The following is a 19,943-nucleotide window of genomic DNA, read 5'->3' on the forward strand; positions in this document are numbered from 1 at the left end:
TTATATTTTTCCATTCTTGTCTTCCTTTTCCTTTCCCACTCACGACCATCTCACCTTCCTCACTCTCGGCTTTTGCACCAAATTTCTCACTCTCGGTTTTATTAAAATTTTTCCACACAACTTGAGTATTAGAAGACTTACCTTGGACAGCAAGCTCACCTTTTCCCTCTTGATTGGATGGTAGTCCAATTGGAATTTCATTTGGGAAGACATCTCCAAATTCCTTCAAAAGAGAAATCATTGAACTTGGCAATTCAAGTTCTTCAAAGTTAGTTTGATCATTAAAATAATTTTCTTTATAAATGATGACCAGCAAAGGTTTCTTACACTCAATAACCTTATTAATATCCCCTAAACTCAAATAAAAGTTGCTACTTGACCTTTCTTTTCTTTCTTTTTCTTTTTCTCTCTCGGATTGGCGCAAACCTTTGGATTTCCCTTCCTTCTCCAAGCTCTCGGGTTTGCCACTTTCTTTCCCCACTCTTTCGGTTGTTCTTTGATCTTTCCACTCAATATAAGTCTTAGAAACCTTACCTTGATCAGTAACCTCAATCTTACCTCCTTGAAAGGATGGTGAAGCCATTGGTGCCATAATTGCTTTTTCCTTGAGCTTTTCGGCTTCTCTCCTTTGTTGCATTTGTAATTGGTCTTTGTAAACCTCTTTAGGAGATAATGGTTCTAGCTTGACCTTCTTCCCTTTAAACTTGAAAACAATACTATTTTCTCGACCAAAATGAGTAGCATCTTTATCAAATTGCCATGGCCTACCTAATAGTATATGTCCAGCAATCATGGGAACAATATCACATAAAACTACATCCTCATATCTACCTATACTAAATTTTACTTTGGCTTGTTTATTCACTTTTATTTCACCACTATCATTAAGCCATTGTAATCTATAAGGTTCTGGATGTTTAATAGTTATTAAGCCTAATTTATCAACTACAATGTTACTAATTACGTTTGTACAACTTCCACTATCAATAATCATACTACAAATCTTACCTTGAATTTCACATCGAGTGTGGAAGATGTTCTCTCTTTGAATTTCATCCTCATCTTTGTATGCAGCAAGTACTCTCCTAGAAAGAAAGTTTAATTCAGCATCAGATGCTTGCAAGGTTTCAGGTTCATCCTCCAAGTCCTCCTCCTCTTACTTGGCTTCATCCTCACTTTCTTCACTTTCCGATTCTAGCTCGTCATTGCCCTTTAACACTATGATTCTTCTATTCGGGCATTGGCTATCAATGTGTCCTCCTCCCTGGCACTTAAAACACACAACATCATGAGTTCTAGAAGGTTTAGGATCTAATTTTAGCTCATTCTTTGGTGCTTGGACAGATTTGGTTCTAGTCTCCTTCCTTGGCCAGTTTGAACTTTCTTCTTTGACTTTAGGCTTTAGCTTGCTTTCATAGATGGGATTGTTCCTCCAGCCACTTGAATTGGACCTTCCACTGTTGGAAACACCTCCAAACCATGATCTTACACCCCTCCTCTTGAATTGATGCTCTAATTTAATAGCCACATGCAACATCTCCTCCAATTCCACATATTGCTGCAATTCTAGTTGATTGGCTATTTCACGATTCAAACCACCAAGAAACCTTGCCATGGTTGCTTCCCTATCTTCATTCAAGTTCAATCTAATCATAAGCATCTCCATCTCCTTGTAATAATCCTCCATGGATCCATGTCCTTGAGATAAAGATTGAAGTCTTTGATGCAGCAACCTATAATAGTGTGATGGTACGAATCGCTTCCGCATGGCTCCTTTCATTTGTCGCCATGTAGTAATCAAGTCATCACCAACTCTCCTTTGGGTGTTTTGCTCATTGGTCCACCATTGGAGTGCATAATGGCCAAACTCCATTGCTGCCAATTTCACCTTCTTAGCCTCCGAATAATTATGGCGGTCAAATATCATCTCCATTTTTTCTTCCCACTCCAAATATGCTTCGTGGTCACTTTTTCCCATGAATGGTGGGATGTTGATCTTGATATTGCTAAGATTGTCATCTGTTTCTTCCCTCCTATATCTTCCATGGCCAGCTCTATCTTGGACAGCAAAAGTTTCGTCCATACCTTCCTCAAAGTCTCCACCGAATGGCTCCTCATCAAATTCCTCTCTCCATCTTTCGCGACCTCCTCGTCCTCCATGGAATTCTTGCCTATTTCTTGTATTCGGAATTCCTTGGGAAACTTCTAGCCTCCCCATCCTTTGATTCACATGCTCAACTTGAGCACCAACCCGCTGTATTGACTCCAAAACAGCTCTCATGTCCACTTGGTCTCCACTCCCGGTAGCTCGGGCATCACCATGGAATGCTACGGACTCTTCCTCATTGATCCTCAAGGGTGGATCTCCTCTTCTTATTCTAGAATTTGCCATGTTAGTAAAATACTGCAAAAATAAAATAAATCCTCACAATATTCACTCCCTCACCTGTTTCACTCAAACAAGGTCTCGACACTCGTGTTTGCACACTAGTTTCGGCTTTTAACCTCTTTTAAGCTCACACACTCTTGCCTTTTTCCACTCAATGAATTATCTCAAAGTTCTAATTAAAACACCCACAAAACAGCAATTAGATCACTAGTATGTTTTAATTAAACTTATCAACAAACAGTAAGCAAAAAGTAGGCAATGCCGAAAGAATCCAACAAATCCTAATTTTTTCGGCTTTCTAGACAAGAAAACACAAAATAATGGGAAAACGTTGGAATTTTTGAAAACTGCACCAGATGGTAGTAGATTATGAGTTCAAGAATAAAATTCCAGAAAAAGAAATTCAAATACGAACAAGAATCAAAGAGAACAAAAATATAGAATAGTGTTGGTTGTTGTTCTTGTAATTCAAGTTTTGTATCAATTCCTTTATCTAATTTTAATCCAAATAATTTAAGCACCCAAAATCCAAATATCCAGCAGCAAAAATAATTCTCCAGAAACTCAAATATTGAATAAATAATAAAAAAAACCAGCAGCTCCAACAAATTTCCAGCAAACAAATCAAACTCCAACAAACACCAGAACCGTGACCTCCAAATAAACAAAATGTGCAGTTTTTTTTTTTTTTTTTAAATGTTGCCGCCAACTTCTTTTTTTTTTTTTTTTTTTGAATATATGAATGCAAATATTTAAGACTAAAACAGCAAAGGAAAATCAACAAAAACAAAAATTAACAAGAACAATGATGAAACACAACCAACAAACTAGGAAACAAAAAATACGGTAAAACTAGGAAATCCTAATTCAACTAGGAATGAATTTTTTTTTTTTTTTTAAGATGCAGAACGTGGATAGGATGGATGCAACCTTAACCTAAGGCTAAAATTGCAGAGTAACACAAAAACAAATAAAGCAAATAAAGATAGATCAAACCTGAACAAAATTTAGCTCTGATACCAAATGATACGAACCTAGGACGACCTGCTCCTAAACCCGTATTATATTAGCCCGGATCTTTAATTAAGTTCAAGTTCTAATGGAATAGACCTCAACCCCTAACCAACCTGTGGTTAGAAACCTTGGTATAATGTAGACGCCACAATAGGGGATGGAAAACCTATTGATAAGTCAAGCTAAAACAACCAATTCTCTAATGGTGTTTTAGGTGTTCTCAAAGAACAAAGAGATAATTAATCTCACAAGTATTTTCTTAATCAAATCGAAGTTGTATTCATATTGAAAAATAAGACTTTAAATAGGCTTTTAAAGAAACAAAGTAAACCCTAAAAACCCTAGGTAAAATAGGCCACACAATAAAGAGTTCTATGGTGGCCGAAATTTTCACTCCTTTCCTAATCTAATTTGGATTAATTAATTCCTTTATTTTGAATTAGGAATTAATTAATTTACAATGAAAATAATAAAATAATAACTTTCCTAAACTTATTTTTCCAGAAAATAAATAAATAAAAACTAAAAAGTAATGGTAATTTCCTAAAACAAAAAGTAGAATCAAATTTGGAAACTATAATACTAGCTTTTTGACTAAGTTGACTTTGACCAATCTTTGACCAAATTGAGCTCCAAATCAGCTTCTAGATGCTTTGTAGGATGCCAAATAAACTGAATATGAAGGCCCACACGTTGCCCATGCTTGGAAAAATAAGAAAAGGCTAATACAGTAAAATACAGTAAAGCCAGCAAGCAATACAGTAAATTCGGCCAAATTGTTGAAGCTGTCCATACAAGCCCTTTTTGATTGCATTTGAGGCTGCTTTAACTTGATTCCATGACCTCTTAGGAATATGTATTGAACCCGTAAAGCATTGGAACCATTTCATGCTTCTCGGACTCCAAAAATGTACCAAAACCGTCACCCGGGTCCGTATCGGCTTCCACCACTTGGATGCTTAGAATAGGCTTTGTATCTTCAAGTATGGACAAGCTCTGTTGAGATTGATTACCCCCTGTATAAATACTTCTAGGTTGTCCTTAAATCTCTTAATTTGAGCTCTTGTGATTGGCCTAGTCTTCATCCGTGTTGAGTCAGCACCCCAGCGGGTTATCGGTTGAGCGGACTCGGGCGGAATCACATCAGATTTGTAGTATGATTATTGATAGTAGAAGTTGTACTAATGTAATAAGTAACCTTGTAGTTGATAAATTGGGCTTAAAAACAATAAAACATCCTGAAACATATAGATTACAATGGCTTAATGATAGTGGTGAGATGAAAGTAAACAAACAAACCAAAGTAAAATTTAATATAGGTAGATATGAGGATGTAGTTTTATGTGATATTGTACCCATGATTGCTGGACATATACTATTAGGTAGACCATGGCAATTTGATAAAGATGCTACTCATTTTGGTCGAGAAAATAGTATTGTTTTCAAGTTTAAAGGGAAGAAGGTCAAGCTGGAACCATTATCTCCTAAAGAGGTTTACAAAGACCAATTACAAATGCAACAAAGGAGAGAAGCCGAAAAGCTCAAGGAAAAAGCAAGTATGGCACCAACGGCTTCACCATCCTTTCAAGAAGGTAAGAATGAGGTTGTTGATCAAGGTAAGGTTTCTAAGACTCATATTGAGTGGAAAGATCAAGGAAAAACTGAAAGAGAGGGGAAAGAGAGTGGCAAACCCGAGAGTTTGGAGAAGGAAGAGAAATCCGAAGGTTTGCGCCAATCGAAGGGGGAAAAAGAAAAAGAAAGAAAAGAAAGGTCAAGTAGCAACTTTTATTTGAGTTTAGGGGATATTAATAAGGTTATTGAGTGTAAAAAACCTTTGCTGGTCATGATTTATAAAGAAAATTATTTTAATGATCAAACTAACTTTGAAGAACTTGAATTGCCAAGTTCAATGATTTCTCTTTTGAAGGAATTTGGAGATGTCTTCCGAAATGAAATTCCAAGTGGACTACCATCCAATCAAGAGGGAAAAGGTGAGCTTTCTATCCAAGGTAAGTCTTCTAATACTCAGGTTGTCTGGAAAAATTTTAATAGAACCAAGAGTGAAAATTTTGGTGCAAAAGCCGAGAGTGAGGAAGGTGAGATGGCACTGAGTGAGAAAGGAAAAGGAAGACAAGAAAGGAAAAATATAAAGTTTTATTTTAGCTTTGGTAATGTTAATAAATTAATTATGAATAAGAAATCATTGCTGACCATGAATTTTAAAGATACTTATTTAAAGATGTCTTTATTGCATAGAACTTTATCTACATTGTTGAGAGCTTTACTTAGTGGCAATTTGAAAATTTGGGAAATATTGTTTGCTAACTTTAAAAAGTGTAATTTTTACCATAATGAGCATGTATTTCTAGATTTTGTTGTAATAGTGTTTGACCCAGGAGAATTGGTTTGGTTGCACTTATGAAAGGAAAGGTTTCCTAAACAAAGAAAGTCAAAGCTCATGCCGCCTATGGATGGACTTTTTCAAGTTTTGGAGCCGAATAACAAGAATGCCTACAAGCTTGATTTACCGGGTGAGTATAACATGAGTGCTGCATTTAATGTTGCTGATTCAACTCCTTTTTCTGCAGGTGATGATCTTGACTTGAGGACAAATCCTTTTCAAGAGGAGGGGAATGATGTGATTCCGCCCAAGGCCGTTCAACCAATAACCCGCTAGGGTGCTGACTCGACACGAATGAAGACTAGGCCAATCACAAGAGCTTAAATTAAGAGATTTAAGGACAACCTGGGAGTATTTATACAGGGGGTAATCAATCTCAACAGAGCTTGTCCATACTTGAAGATACAAAGCCTATTCTAAGCATCCAAGTGGTGGAAGCCGATACGGACCCGGGTGACGGTTTTGGTACATTTTTGGAGTCCGGGAAGTATGAAATGGTTCCAATGCTTTATGGGTTCAATACATATGCCTAAGAGGTCATGGAATCAAGTTAAAGCAGCCTCAAATGCAATCAAAAAGGGCTTGTACGGACAGCATCAACAATTTGGCCGAATTTGCTGTATTGCTTGCTGGCTTGACTGTATTTTACTGTATTAGCCTTTTCTTATTTTTCCAAGCGTGGACAACGTGTGGGACTTCATATTCAGCTTATCTGGCATCCTAAAAAGAATCTAGAAGCTGATTTGAAGCTCAAAGAGGTCAAAGATTGATCAAAGTCAACTTGATCAAAAGGCTAGCATTTTTAGTTTCCTAATTTGTTTTAGGAAACTACCATTACTTTTTGTCTTTTATTTATTTATTTTCTGGACAAATAACTTCAGGAAGGTTTTTATTTTCTTCTTTCCATTGTAAATTAATTAATTCCTAATTTAATATAAAGGAATTAATTAATCAAACTTAGATTAGGAAAGGAAGTATAGTTTCGGCCAACTAGGTTTCTTTATGTGTGGTGGCCGGTTTTTCTTTATTTTTATGGTTTTATTTCGTGGCTTTGTAGCCTATTTAAAGGCTTATTTTTCAATATGAATACAACTTTGATTTGATTAAGAAAATACTTGTGAGATTAATTATCTCTTTGTTCTTTGAGAACACCTAAAACAGCATTAGAGAATTGGTTGTTTTAGCTTGACTTATCATAGGTTTTCCATCCCCTATTGTGGCATCTACATTATACCAAGGTTTCTAACCATAGGTTGGTTAGGGGTTGAGGTCAATTCCATTAGAACTTGAACTTAATTAAGATTCGGGCTAATATAATACGGGTTTAGGAGCAGGTCGTCCTAGGTTCGTATCATTCGAAGACCAAGAAGTGAGTTACTTATTAGCCAAACGTTCTTCTTACAGCTAGATCCAATCTCATGGTCCCTAAGGAAAGGAAATAAATTACATGTTCTTTCTTTCAGGAAGGGAGGATTTGGAAAATCCTATTGATCGCAGCTTTCTCCAGACTCCGGGAATAGCATGAAAAAAAGGCTTGAATGGTACGATTCCTCCGTCACCCCAGAATGAAAGGGGCAATCTTGTAGTTCTTGGTCTTTGAAGATAAGTTGTTAGGTGCTTCATTTTATTTTCCCATTCAAACCAAACCTAAACCTGTGCTCGAGAGATAGCTGTCCATATTTTGATAAAGGATGTATGGATTCTTATGAACAAAGGAGCCGTGGTTGTCCCTCTCGGACCACCCGGATACCATGAGTGAATAGAAAGTTGGATCTACATTGGATCTCACCTGAATCGCCCCATTTGTCCTCCTGATGAGAAGTTTGGTTTCAAACCCTAGTTCGAACAGGAGAAGTACACCATGTTAATGTGCCTTGGATGATCCACATATCACGGTGAGTTGCTGATGAGCAGATTAAACTATCCATGTTGCTGAGAGCCCTCACAGCCCAAGCATAATGACGCAATTATCAAAGGCATGCTCTATCATTGAGCTAATAGCTCATTGTGCTAGCCTCCTGCTAAGGGCCCGCTATGCCAAAAGCAATAGAAACCCCATCCCTCTCTTTCCTTTTTTATGCCCCCATGTTGTCATAGGGAGGTACATAGGGACCTAAAAAAAGGGATCCTATCAACTTCTTTCGACCTGGGATAATAAGCTCATGAGCTTAGTCTTACTTCACTGTCGAAAAATAAAAGAAGATTTCCATCTCTAAGTTTCACTCAGATGTAGCTAGCTTTTTTTTGGGTGTGCAGCTGTGTCAAACCAAAATACCCAACAAACATTAGCTCTTCCTGAAAAGGAGGTGATCCAGCCGCACCTTCCAGTATGGTTACCTTGTTAAGACTTCACTCCAGTCACTAGCCCTGCCTTTGACATCCCCCTTCTTACGGTTAAGGTGGCAACTTTGGGCATGGCCAACACCCATAGTGTGATGGGCAGTGTGTACAAAGCCCAAGAACAAATTCACCGCTGTATGGCTGACTGGCAATTACTAGCGATTTCTACTTCATGTAGGTGAGTTGTAGCCTACAGTCCAAACTGAGGATGCATTTTTAGAGTTGGCTCACCCTCTCGGGATCACGACCCTTTGTCCCAGCCATTGTAGCATGTGTATCACCCAGGGTATAAGGGGCATGATGACTTGATGTCATCCTCACCTTCCTCTGACTTTTCGTCGGCAGTCTGCTCAGGGTTCCAAACTCAACGGGGGCAACTAAACGCCTTACGGTATGAGCTAACGATGGCCATGGACCACCTATGTCCATGTTCCCAAAGGCACCCCTGTCTTTCAAAAGGATCCGTGGCATGTCAAGCCTGGTAAGGTTGTTCGCAGTGGATCGAATTAAACCAAATGCTTCATTGCTTATGAGAGCCCCCATCAATTCCTTTGAGTTTCATTCTTGTGAACATACTCCTTAGGCAGGATACTTAACGCATTAACTACAACACTGCATGGGTCGATATGCACAGTGCCTAGTATCCATCGCTTACGGCGAGGACTACTGGGGTATCAAATCCCATTCGCTCCCCTAGCTTTCGTCTCTCAGTGTCAGTGTCAGCCGAGTAGAGAGATTTCTCCGTTGTTCGTTTGTCTCTATCCATCTCCACTTATATTCTTTTTCTATTTTTTTTTTAGCTTTTTGTCTGTTGTACTTAATATAGATTTTTGGATTTATTCTTGTTCTTTTCGATCTCTACACATTTCACCGCTCCATCAAAAATTCTCTTTGGCCCTACCGTACTCCAGCTTGGTAGTTTCCACCACCATCTAGGGTTGAGCCCTGAGATTTGACGGTGGACTTAAAAAAGCCACCTACAAACGCTTTATGCCCAATCATTCCAAATAATGCTTATTCCCCATATACCATCGTTGTTTCTTCTCTAGGAAATGAAGTTCGCAACTCATAAGCCTTCTGCCTCCATCCGGCATTGCTCAATCAGGCTTTCGCCCATTGCAGAAAATTCCCCACTGCTGCCTCCCATAGGAGTCTGGGCCGTGTCTCAGTCCCAATGTGGCTGATCATCCCCTCGGACTGGCTACTGATCATCACCTTGGTAAGCTATTGCCTCACCAACTAGCTAATTAGACGCGAGCCCCTCCTTGGGCAGATTTCTCCTTTTGCTCCTCAGCCTATGGGGGTATTAATAGTCGTTTCCAGCTGTTGTTCCCCTCCCAAAGGCAGGTTCTGATACGAACCTAGGACGACCTGCTTCTAAACCCGTATTATATTAGCCCGGATCTTTAATTAAGTTCAAGTTCTAATGGAATGGACCTCAACCCCTAACCAACCTGTGGTTAGAAACCTTGGTATAATGTAGACGCCACAATAGGGGATGGAAAACCTATTGATAAGTCAAGCTAAAACAACCAATTCTCTAATGGTGTTTTAGGTGTTCTCAAAGAACAAAGAGATAATTAATCTCACAAGTATTTTTGTAGTCAAATCAAAGTTTAAAGTTTTATTATTAATGAAAAATAAGCCTTTAAATAGGCTTTGAAAGAAACAAAATAAACCCTAAAAACCCTAGGAAAAACCGGCCACTCAATGAAGAATTCTACCTTGGCCGAAACTTTCCTTTTCCTAATCTAATTTGGATTAATTAATTCCTTTATTTTGAATTAGGAATTAATTAATTTACAATGAAAATAATAAAATAATAACTTTCCTAATCTTATTTGTCCAGAAAATAAATAAATAGAAACTAAAAATAATGGTAGTTTCCTAAAACAAAAAGTAGAATAAAATTAGGAAACTAAAATACTAGCTTTTTGACTAATTTGACTTTGACCAATCTTTGACCAAAGTGAGCTCCAAATCAGCTTCTAGATGCTTTGAAGGATGCCAAATAAACTGAATATGAAGTCCCACACGTTGCCCATGCTTGGAAAAATAAGAAAAGGCTAATACAGTAAAATACAGTAAAGCCAGCAAGCAATACAGCAAATTCGGCCAAATTGTTGAAGCTGTCCGTACAAGCCCTTTTTGATTGTATTTGAGGCTGATTTAACTTGATTCCATGACCTCTTAGGCATATGTATTGAACCCATAAAGCATTGGAACCATTTCATGCTTCTCGGACTCCAAAAATGTACCAAAACCGTCACCCAGGTCCGTATCGGCTTCCACCACTTGGATGCGTAGAATAGGCTTTGTATCTTCAAGTATGGACAAGCTCTATTGAGATTGATTAACCCCTGTATAAATACTTCCAGGTTGTCCTTAAATCTCTTAATTTGAGCTCTTGTGATTGGCCTAGTCTTCATCCATGTCGAGTCAGCACCCCAGCGGGTTATCGGTTGAGCGGGCTCGGGCGGAATCACATCAGGTTCTTATGTGTTACTCACCTGTCCACCGTTGGAAACACCACTTCCCATCCAACTTGCATGTGTTAAGCATGCCGCCAGCATTCATTCTGAGCCAGGATCGAACTCTCCGTAAGATTCATAGTTGCATTACTAATAGCTTCCTTGTCCATAGACAAAGCGGATTTGGAATTGTCTTTCATTCCAAGACATAACTTGTATCCGTGCGCTTCATATTTGCCTAGATTTTGCTCCCAGAAATATAGCCATCCCTACCCCCTCACGTAAATCCCATGAGCCTCTTATCCATTCTCATTCGATCATGGTGGGGTGGCAAGTAAAAATAGAAAAACTCACATTGGGTTTAGGGATAATCAGGCTCGAACTGATGACTTCCACCACGTCAAGGTGACACTCTATTGCTGAGTTATATCCTTTCTCTTGCCCCCCATCAAGAGAAATAGAGCTGACTAATCCTAAGACAAAAGGTCGAGAAACTCAACGCCACTATTCTTGAACAACTTAGAGTCGGGCCTTCTTTTCGCAATATTTCGGATACAAAAATAATGGGAAAAATTGGATTCAATTGTCAACTGTTCCTATCGGAAATAGGATTGACTACCGATTCAAGCCATGGCACATGGTTTCATAAAACCGTACGATTTTCCCGATCTAAATAAAGTAAGTAGGTTTTACATGCAGAAGATTTGGCTCAGCATGTTCGATTCGTTACAGGTAGGAGAAGAGCCCAACTCGGTAGTCTTAAAAAAAGTAGAGAAATCATAACCAAGTCACGATGATACACATCAACTCCTTCTTCTTGCGCCAAAGATCTTACCATTTTTGAAGGAAATGGAGTTACATCTCTTTCCCATTTCCATTGAAGAGTATGTGTTTCCATGCCCCTTCGAGACCCCAAAAAATGTACAAATTCCTTCTCTTAGGTCATTCCAAGATTCATAACTACAAAAAGGATAATGGTAACCCCACCATTAACTACTTCATTTATGAATTTCATAGTAATAGAAATACATGTCCTACTAAGTCAGAATTTGTAACTTACTATCCTCTTGTCTAGCAAGTGAAGATTTCCCTTCGTGAAAAGGATGATTCATTCGGATCGACATGATAGTCCAATTACATTACATTTCCAGAATCTATGTTGTATATTTGAAAGAGGTTGAGCCCTTACTTCTCTCATGTTACAATTCTTTTCCTGCTGAACCCCCTTTCTCTTGGTCCACAGAGATAAAATGTAGGACCGAAGCCAACAGTTCATCATGGAAGAAAGGACTCACTAAGCATAATAGAAAAGAACTATCTTTTATGCATACTTTCCCCGATTTCGGTGCTACCGTGGGCTTTACGCAATTGATCAGATCATATATATATACTTTCAAGACAACATAGGTCATCGAAAGGATCTTGGAGACCCACCAAACGAAAGCCAAGATCTTTCAGAAAATGGATTCCTATCGCCGAGTTATATCCTTTCCCTTGCCCCCCATCAAGAGAAATAGAACTGACTAATCCTAAGGAAAATATAACTGACTAATCCTAAGGCAAAGGGTCGAGAAACTCAATGCCACTATTCTTGAACAACTTGGAGTCGGGCCTTCTTTTTTCACTATTACGGATACAAAAATAATGGGAAAAATAGGATTCAATTGTCAACTGTTCCTATCGAAAATGGGATTGACTACGGATTCGAGCCATAGCACATGGTTTCATAAAACTGTACAATTTTCTCGATCTAAATAAAGCAAGCAGGTTTTACATGAAAAAGATTTGCTAAAGCATTTTCTACATAGAAAATGCTAATATAATAGAAAAGAACTGTCTTTTCTGCATACGTTCCCTGGTTCCATTCCTACTGCGGGCCTTATGCAATCGATCGGATCATATGGATATCCCTTCAACACAAAATAGGTCATCAAAAGGATCTCAGAGACCCACCAAACGAAAGCCAGGATCGTTCAAAAAATGGATTCTTATAACCCATCAATTTTGGATCCAATTCGGGATTTTCCTGGGAGGTATCGGGAAGGAATTGGAATGTAATAATATCAATTTATACAGATATAGTTATATAGAAGAAATGGTTCTCTATTGATTCAAACACTATACCTAAAAGATAGGGATAGAGAAAGAGAAAAAAAATTGAAGATTTCACATAACATAATACTTTTGATCGAAAAATCAATCTAATTTAATTTGTATCTTTCACTCAATGAGAAAATGACTCAGATTCTACATAATCAAAGCTATGGCACTTAAGCAATGATGGAAAGGAATAAAATAAAAAAAGAAATAAAAAATAAAAGAGAGGGAAAAAAAAAGTAAAGTATAAGAGCCCAGATTCCAAATGAACGAAAACGTGATTGAATTGGTCCTAGTTACCCTTCAAAGTGGAGTGGAAGAAAGGAAGAGATTCTCGAATGAGGAAAAGGATCTGATGACTTCAAAATAATTGAATGATGAGCCGTATTAGATGAAAATCTCATGTATGGTTCTGTAGAGTGGCAGTAAGGATGACTTATCTGTCAACTTTTCCATTATCATCCCTAAATAACCAAACTCTGCCTTACGTAAAGTTGCCAGAGTACGCTTAACCTCTAGATTTGAAATCACTACTTATATCCCTGGTATTGGCCATAATTTACAAGAATATTCTGTAGTTTTAGTAATAGGGGAAAGGGTTAAGGATTTACCAGGTGTGAGATATCATATTGTTCAAGGAACCTTAGATGTTGTCGGAGTAAAGGATCGTCAACAAGGACGTTCTAGTGCGTTGTAGATTCTTATCCAATACTTGTATCATTTGATGATGCCATGTGAATTGCTAGAAACATGTGAAATGTATGGGTGACCCAATAACGAAAGTTTCATAAGGGAATTGGAGCAGGCTACCATGAGAAAAAATATTTTCTTTCTAAAAAGATTCTATTTGGAACTATTATATGTCCAAGGTAATATTGAAATAATTTCAGAGGTTTTCCTTGACTTTGTCTATGTCAACAAACAATTCAAAATGCCTCGACTTTTTTAGAACATGTCTGAGTCAAATAGCAATGATTCAAAGCACTTATTTTTTACACTATTTTGGAAACCCAAAGACTCAATCATATGGATATGTAAAATACAGAATTTCCAATCCTAGCAGGAAAAGGAGGGGAATGGATACTCAATTTAAAGTGAGTAAACAGAATTCCATACTCGATCTCATAGATACATATAGAATTTTATGGAAAGTTGTATTCGATGAAAGTCGTATGTAAGGCTTGGAGGGAGATCTTTCATATCTTTCGAGATCCACCCTACAATATGGGGTCAAAAAGCCAAAAACAATTATTTTAGCCTTTATAAAAAGAAAACTAATTCTTGAACCCCTTTCACGATCATGTCACATCGAGGTACTGCAGAGGAAAAAATTGCAAAATCTGATCCAATTTATCGTAATTGATTAGTTAACATGTTAGTTAATCGTATTCTGAAACATGGAAAAAAATCATTAGCTTATCAAATTACCTATCGGGCCATGAAAAAGATATAACGAAAGACATAAAGAAATCCACTATCTATTTTACATCAAGCAATACGTGAAGTAACTCCCGATATAGCAGTAAAAGCAAGATGTGTAGGCGGATTGACTCATCAAGTGGCCATTGAAATAGGATCCACACAAGGAAAAGCACATACCATTTGTTGGTTATTAAGGGCATCCCGAAAACGTCCAAGGTTGAAATATGGTTTTCAAATTAAGTTCCAAATTAGTGGATGTTGCCAAAGGGAGTGGTGATGCCATACACAAAAAGGGAGAGACTCATAGAATGGTAGAGGCAAATAAAGCTTTTGTACATTGCACATTTGTAGCTCCATAATGTTTAAGTTTATGCATTGCGAAATATTTACTCATGGGTGGGGCAAGCTCTTCTATTATGGTGCATGGTTTCTCTTGGCTATATGGTTCATCCACGGGAGAGATCGAGCTTCAAAAAATAGTGAATGGTCTTATCAATACACAAATGTATAACTCCCTAGGAATTTTAATTTCACTTATATTCATCACTGTAGGAATTAGGTTCAAGCTTTCCCCAGCCCCTTCTCATTAATGGACTCCTGACGTATATGAAGGAGTACGGTTCATTCGATAAATTCCTACCTCTCTATCTATCTTTGAGATGTTTGGATTTTTCAAAACTCCATGGACATGCAAAAGAGAAATGCTATCCCCACTCGGACCAAGACATAACTTTTACTTGTTCAAATAACAATTAAAGTGAAGCAGGGTCAGGAACAACGAATCTCTTTATGATAAAGAGATTCATTTTGCAAGTTCGTTATTACGGGTAGTTCCTACAAAGGATCGGACTAATGATGTATACAATAGTTGAATTCTCGATGTAGACGCTACATAGTTGGTTCTCATCCTTCAGAGACTATAAATGTAATAGGAGCATCCGTTGACAAAAGGATCACCCTAAGAAGATCATCTCATGGCTATTGAGAATGAATCAAATCAGATGGTTCTTTTCTCAATCATTCTTATTAGTTCCTATGGAACCAAGGTTGAAAAGATTGAGAAAAATCAGTCATTCACAACCACTAATGAAGGATTCCTCAAAAAGTTAAGGATTAGTAATCCCTTTTAGAAATCGAATGGGCTTCTTTCTTTTATCACTTAGGAGCCATGAAAGATGAAAGTCTCATGCATTGTTTAGAATGAAGGAAAGAAGTGAGGAATCATCTTTTCGACTATGACTCTCCCACTCCCGTTGATTCTTTTCTTTTTGTTACTTCGAAAGCAACTACTTTAGATTCAGCCACTCAAATTTTCGATATTCCTTTTTATTTCTCATCAGACAAATGGCATCTTCTTCTGGAAATCCTACATATTCTTAGCATGATATGGGGGAACCTCATTGCTATTACTCAAACAAGCATGAAACGTATGCTTATGTATTCGTCCATAGGTCAAATTGGATATGTAATTATTGGAATAATTGTTGGAGACTCAAATGGTGGATATGCAAGCATGATAACTTATATGCTGTTCTATATTTCCATATCATTTGGTTTATGTACCAGAACTGATAACAGTAGAGATTATGCAGGATTATGCACAAAAGTTCCTTTTTTGGCTCTCTCTCTTTAGCCCTATGTCTCTTATCTTTAGGAGGTCTTCCTTCACTAGCAGGTTTTTACGGAAAACTTCATTTATTCGGGTGTGGATGGCAAGCAGGCCTCTTGGTTTCAATAGGACTCCTTATGAGTGTTATTTCTATTTACTATTATCTAAAAATAATCAACTTATTAATGACTGGACGAAACCAAGAAATAACCCCTCATGTGCAAAATTATAGAAGATCCCCTTTAAGATCAAACAAGTCCATCGAATTGAGTATGATTGTATGTGTGATAGAATCTACGATACCAGGAATATCAATGAACCTGATTATTGAAATTGCTCAGGATAACCTTTTTTAGCTTCTAGAATCTATTTTTTAGTTCAAGATCCCTCTTCCTAACTGGAATCAAAGAATTAGTAGATCTGTTCCACCCAAAATGAGAATGGGCTAGGGTTATGAACTTATAATCTATAATCTGGCGATTGAGTTGATTCCATGATTATAAGTTCATTCCATATAGAACCAGACCGGAATAGGGTTATATACATTCTAATTATGAGAAGGGTCATTCGAGCATATCTAAATAGATAATATGTTTACATATGGATCCTTACATCATTACATTCCATTTAGGATTAGGAATAGGTGTAATCGGACCTACTTTTTACATATCTTTCGTTATTTGGGACCCTATTCACCTCACCTCTCTGGGCTTCTCTTGAATCGAGAAATAGGTTTGATTGTCCATCTTTTTGATATAATATAAAAATATAAGATAAGACATCCTCCGGATAATTCAAATCGGAGCAATTGGATGTCTGATTCGGGCCTATATGACATGACCGATCAATAGAAATACTGTAACACTCCACCTTTGTCATATATTCCATACATCACATTGGAGAGATATCAGGTTCATGGAATACGATTCACTTTCAAGATGCTTTGGTGGTGAAATGGTATACACGTGAGACCCAAAACCTCATGCTAAAGAGCATGGAAGTTCGAGTCCTCTTCAAGGTATAATATTGAACATTGAGAATGCTCAGCGAATTGGAATAAGTTTGGCAGTGGAATAGAAATCTTGGTGATCTTCTCTATCTAATGAATGGGGAGTCCGCTTTTAAATCGTCTGTCCTGCACCCACCCCACTGCCCGAGTATAAGCTTCAACAGGAATCACACAAGGGCAGATTGATACAGTAGAAACCTCTGGTAAAATGCCCTCTGTAACCTAGCAGATAAAGTACATTACAAGTCCGTTTCAAGGATTGGCAACTTACCCATTCAGTGACTTTGGCTCTGGATGTTCCCAAAATGTGTACTATCCAGTCGGGTGAATTCAATAATAGATGCTTGTTGGCATTCCAGCCTTTCTTCTCCTTTCAGGAACTATCCGAAAGAGAATCAGTACTTCTTGGTCGTGAATATCTGAATAGGACAAACCGCTCTGTCGATGGCTTCGAAACAATTAGAATTAGTCAGTCAATTGGAATGTGTAGTATCCATCTGGAATGTGTATTATCCATATAGGGATCAATTGAGAAGATCCGTTGATCTGAGACGAAGAGAAATGTCTATCTATTTTATTTAGTTATTCAGTTAAACCAATGATTTGTTATTGTAGCAAATAGAAACAACCAATGGAATGTGTAGTATCTATTTTATTTTCCAATGGATTTACATCTTTCATTAATGAAAATTTTTTGATGTAGTGAGGAATAGCTCTGGTTGTTCGCTGTTCAAGAATTCTTGTTTAGGCAGTTCATACAATCCATCCCTAATGTTTTGATCTAAGATTTCAATTCTTCCATTTTTCAACAGTAGTGTATTGTTCCATGGAGCTGAGGTCCAAAATATGGAAGAAACAGGTGTTTCCATGACTCTACCACTCGATCAATTCTGTTCCACTTAATCCCTATTTCATGGCCACATATCTTTCCGGCTAAGGAATAGGAAACCTTTCTCTTGTTACATGAATCCAATTTTCATTTCATCTAGGAAAAGCCATATTTTTCTCAACAATATCTTTGTCATTTAATCCAACAGGATTCCGTTAGATAAGAATAGCTTTGATAAATGCCGATAACGTTCGGATGGAGTATTAGAAGGGAAAAATCCATTAGATAATGAACTATTGGTTCTAAGCCATCTTTGGCAATGAATCAACAATTCGAAGTACTTTTCTTACGTATTCTTGATAAACTAGTGTTTATATATAGATACAGGAACATCTGTTTAGGAAATAAGAAGACACATTGACATCTCTTCATCTGCGAACAATTCTCAATGTGAAAACACAGAGACAATGGGTTGATCTTCGAATAGGAAAAAGAGTGGATCTGCAGGGTCCTAAATGAATTGGCTTATTCGAAAAAAGCCTTGTTCTTTGGAAGATCTATCTCATGTCTCGTACTACATGGTTCCACTCTGTAAGAACTCCGAATCATTCTCTTAAAGCCTATCCTCTTCATCATAAATGATTCGCTTGCCTCAAAATGACCTGGCCCAATAGGGAAATCCCAATTCATTGGGCCTTTCGATACAATTAAATAGAAAGCCCTAAGGGTGCCATATTGGAAGAGCCCAAACTATGTGATTGAATAAATCCTCCTTTATCCGTTATGAGTCCAGGATTCCTTCTCCTTCCCCTTCGTCAAATTCCGATTCGTATTATTCATAGAGAAATCTCTGATCAATGATAGAACAAGATCCATTTTGAATCATATCTAAGGGATTCCTTGGTTCAGGCCGAAGGAGCAATGTCACTCGATCATTATACAAGTAATTACAATCTTTTTCTGTCTATGATGCTGAAAAGGTGGTAATCTTGTCACCTTGGCGAACCAAAATCCACCAAGGTTTGCACCCTCTTTCTTTCTTTAAAAGAAATATTTTGTTGAATGACCTAATGCAAATATTTATGTCTATATTTTATGTTCCTTTTAATTTCTTTTGAATACCTAATTTTTATTGTATTTAGCTTAGGAATTGTCTCTTTGTTGGGTATTGATTTTATTTTGTAAAATGGTTTCCAGCAACATAGGTCCATTGTTGGAGCTGGCGTTCTCTGAGATTTTAGAACGAGTTTATGATTTTTGGATATGTTGTAGTAGATATGCAAATGAAAATATAGAAAAAATAATGACTCAAAAAGGCCTTGGGAAGCCCAAGATATGCAGGTTGCAAATTGGTATAACTGCTGAGATTTTGAGCAATTATGGCCCACGAGTTTGAGATGGGTTGGAGGCCTTACCCAATTCTTTTGGATTTGGTCTTCACCAGATTTCATCCTTGATATTTCAACATACCACATGCCAAAATTAAAGTAATTTGGATGAAGATATCCCAGCCTTCCATCTGGTCAAAATAGTTGTACAGGATTAGGTGGAGCTAGTTTTTTGGAATTCAAAATCTCACCAACTCTTGTCATGATTATGCACTCACATGTCAAGCTGGTGGCTGAACGGTCATGTATCATAATTTTGAGTGGGAAATGTGTAAATTTTGAATTTTAAAGACTTTCATTTGGTCCCACACACACCTCACATGTATGAGACAAGTTTTGTATCTATATATGCAACAAATGAATGAAAAGTAAAAATGAATTAGTGTGCTGTCTAGTTTTGTGTGGCCTACTCTAACATCTTCTCTTCTTCTTCATCTTCTTCTTCTTCATTCAAAACAAAAACCCTAACAATCTTAAATATCACCATACCAAAAACAAACACAAAAATACCCAAGCATCAAACCAAAAACCGGATCAAAGGTTGTGCATAAGACTAACACTTTGTGTACAACACTCTTGGCCAAGTGAACCCAAAACCACACCAAATTCCAACATGGTATCAGAGCTTTGTTTGAACTATTAAGGGACCTTGTGAGCTTTCTTTCTAGCCTATTTCATTGTGAGAGAACCCCCCATTTCATTCCTTTTATTTTTGGTTTGAAGTGGTACAAAAATAAAAAAATCTAGCTAGAAAACTCACCAAAAATCCAACCCAAGAGTCATTTTCTTCAAAAATCCGGTTTTATGTCATGGTTTCTAAAAGTTTTGCACCTCCCACTCCACCAAAATTTGACAGCCAAAATTACTCCATTTGGAGCATAAAGATGAAAGCCTACCTACAAGCCTTTGGACTTTGGGATGTGATGGAAGAAGGTTATGAAGTTGAGGAGTTGAGAGCAAATGCCACATAAGCA

The 19,943-nt window shown here is 37.4% G+C and overlaps 2 pseudogenes; one reads left to right on the plus strand and one right to left on the minus strand.

Moving 5' to 3' along the window:
* LOC125420115 (photosystem I P700 chlorophyll a apoprotein A2-like) overlaps positions 1–10,684 on the minus strand; it is a 41,385-nt pseudogene extending 30,701 nt beyond the window's left edge.
* Positions 10,685–12,595: 1,911 nt separating this feature from the next.
* Positions 12,596–16,099, plus strand: LOC132803704 (NAD(P)H-quinone oxidoreductase subunit 2 A, chloroplastic-like; annotated as a pseudogene).
* The last annotated feature ends 3,844 nt before the right edge of the window (positions 16,100–19,943 follow it).

Source organism: Ziziphus jujuba, chromosome 5 (genome assembly GCF_031755915.1).
Source record: "Ziziphus jujuba cultivar Dongzao chromosome 5, ASM3175591v1".
Lineage (NCBI taxonomy): Eukaryota > Viridiplantae > Streptophyta > Magnoliopsida > Rosales > Rhamnaceae > Ziziphus > Ziziphus jujuba.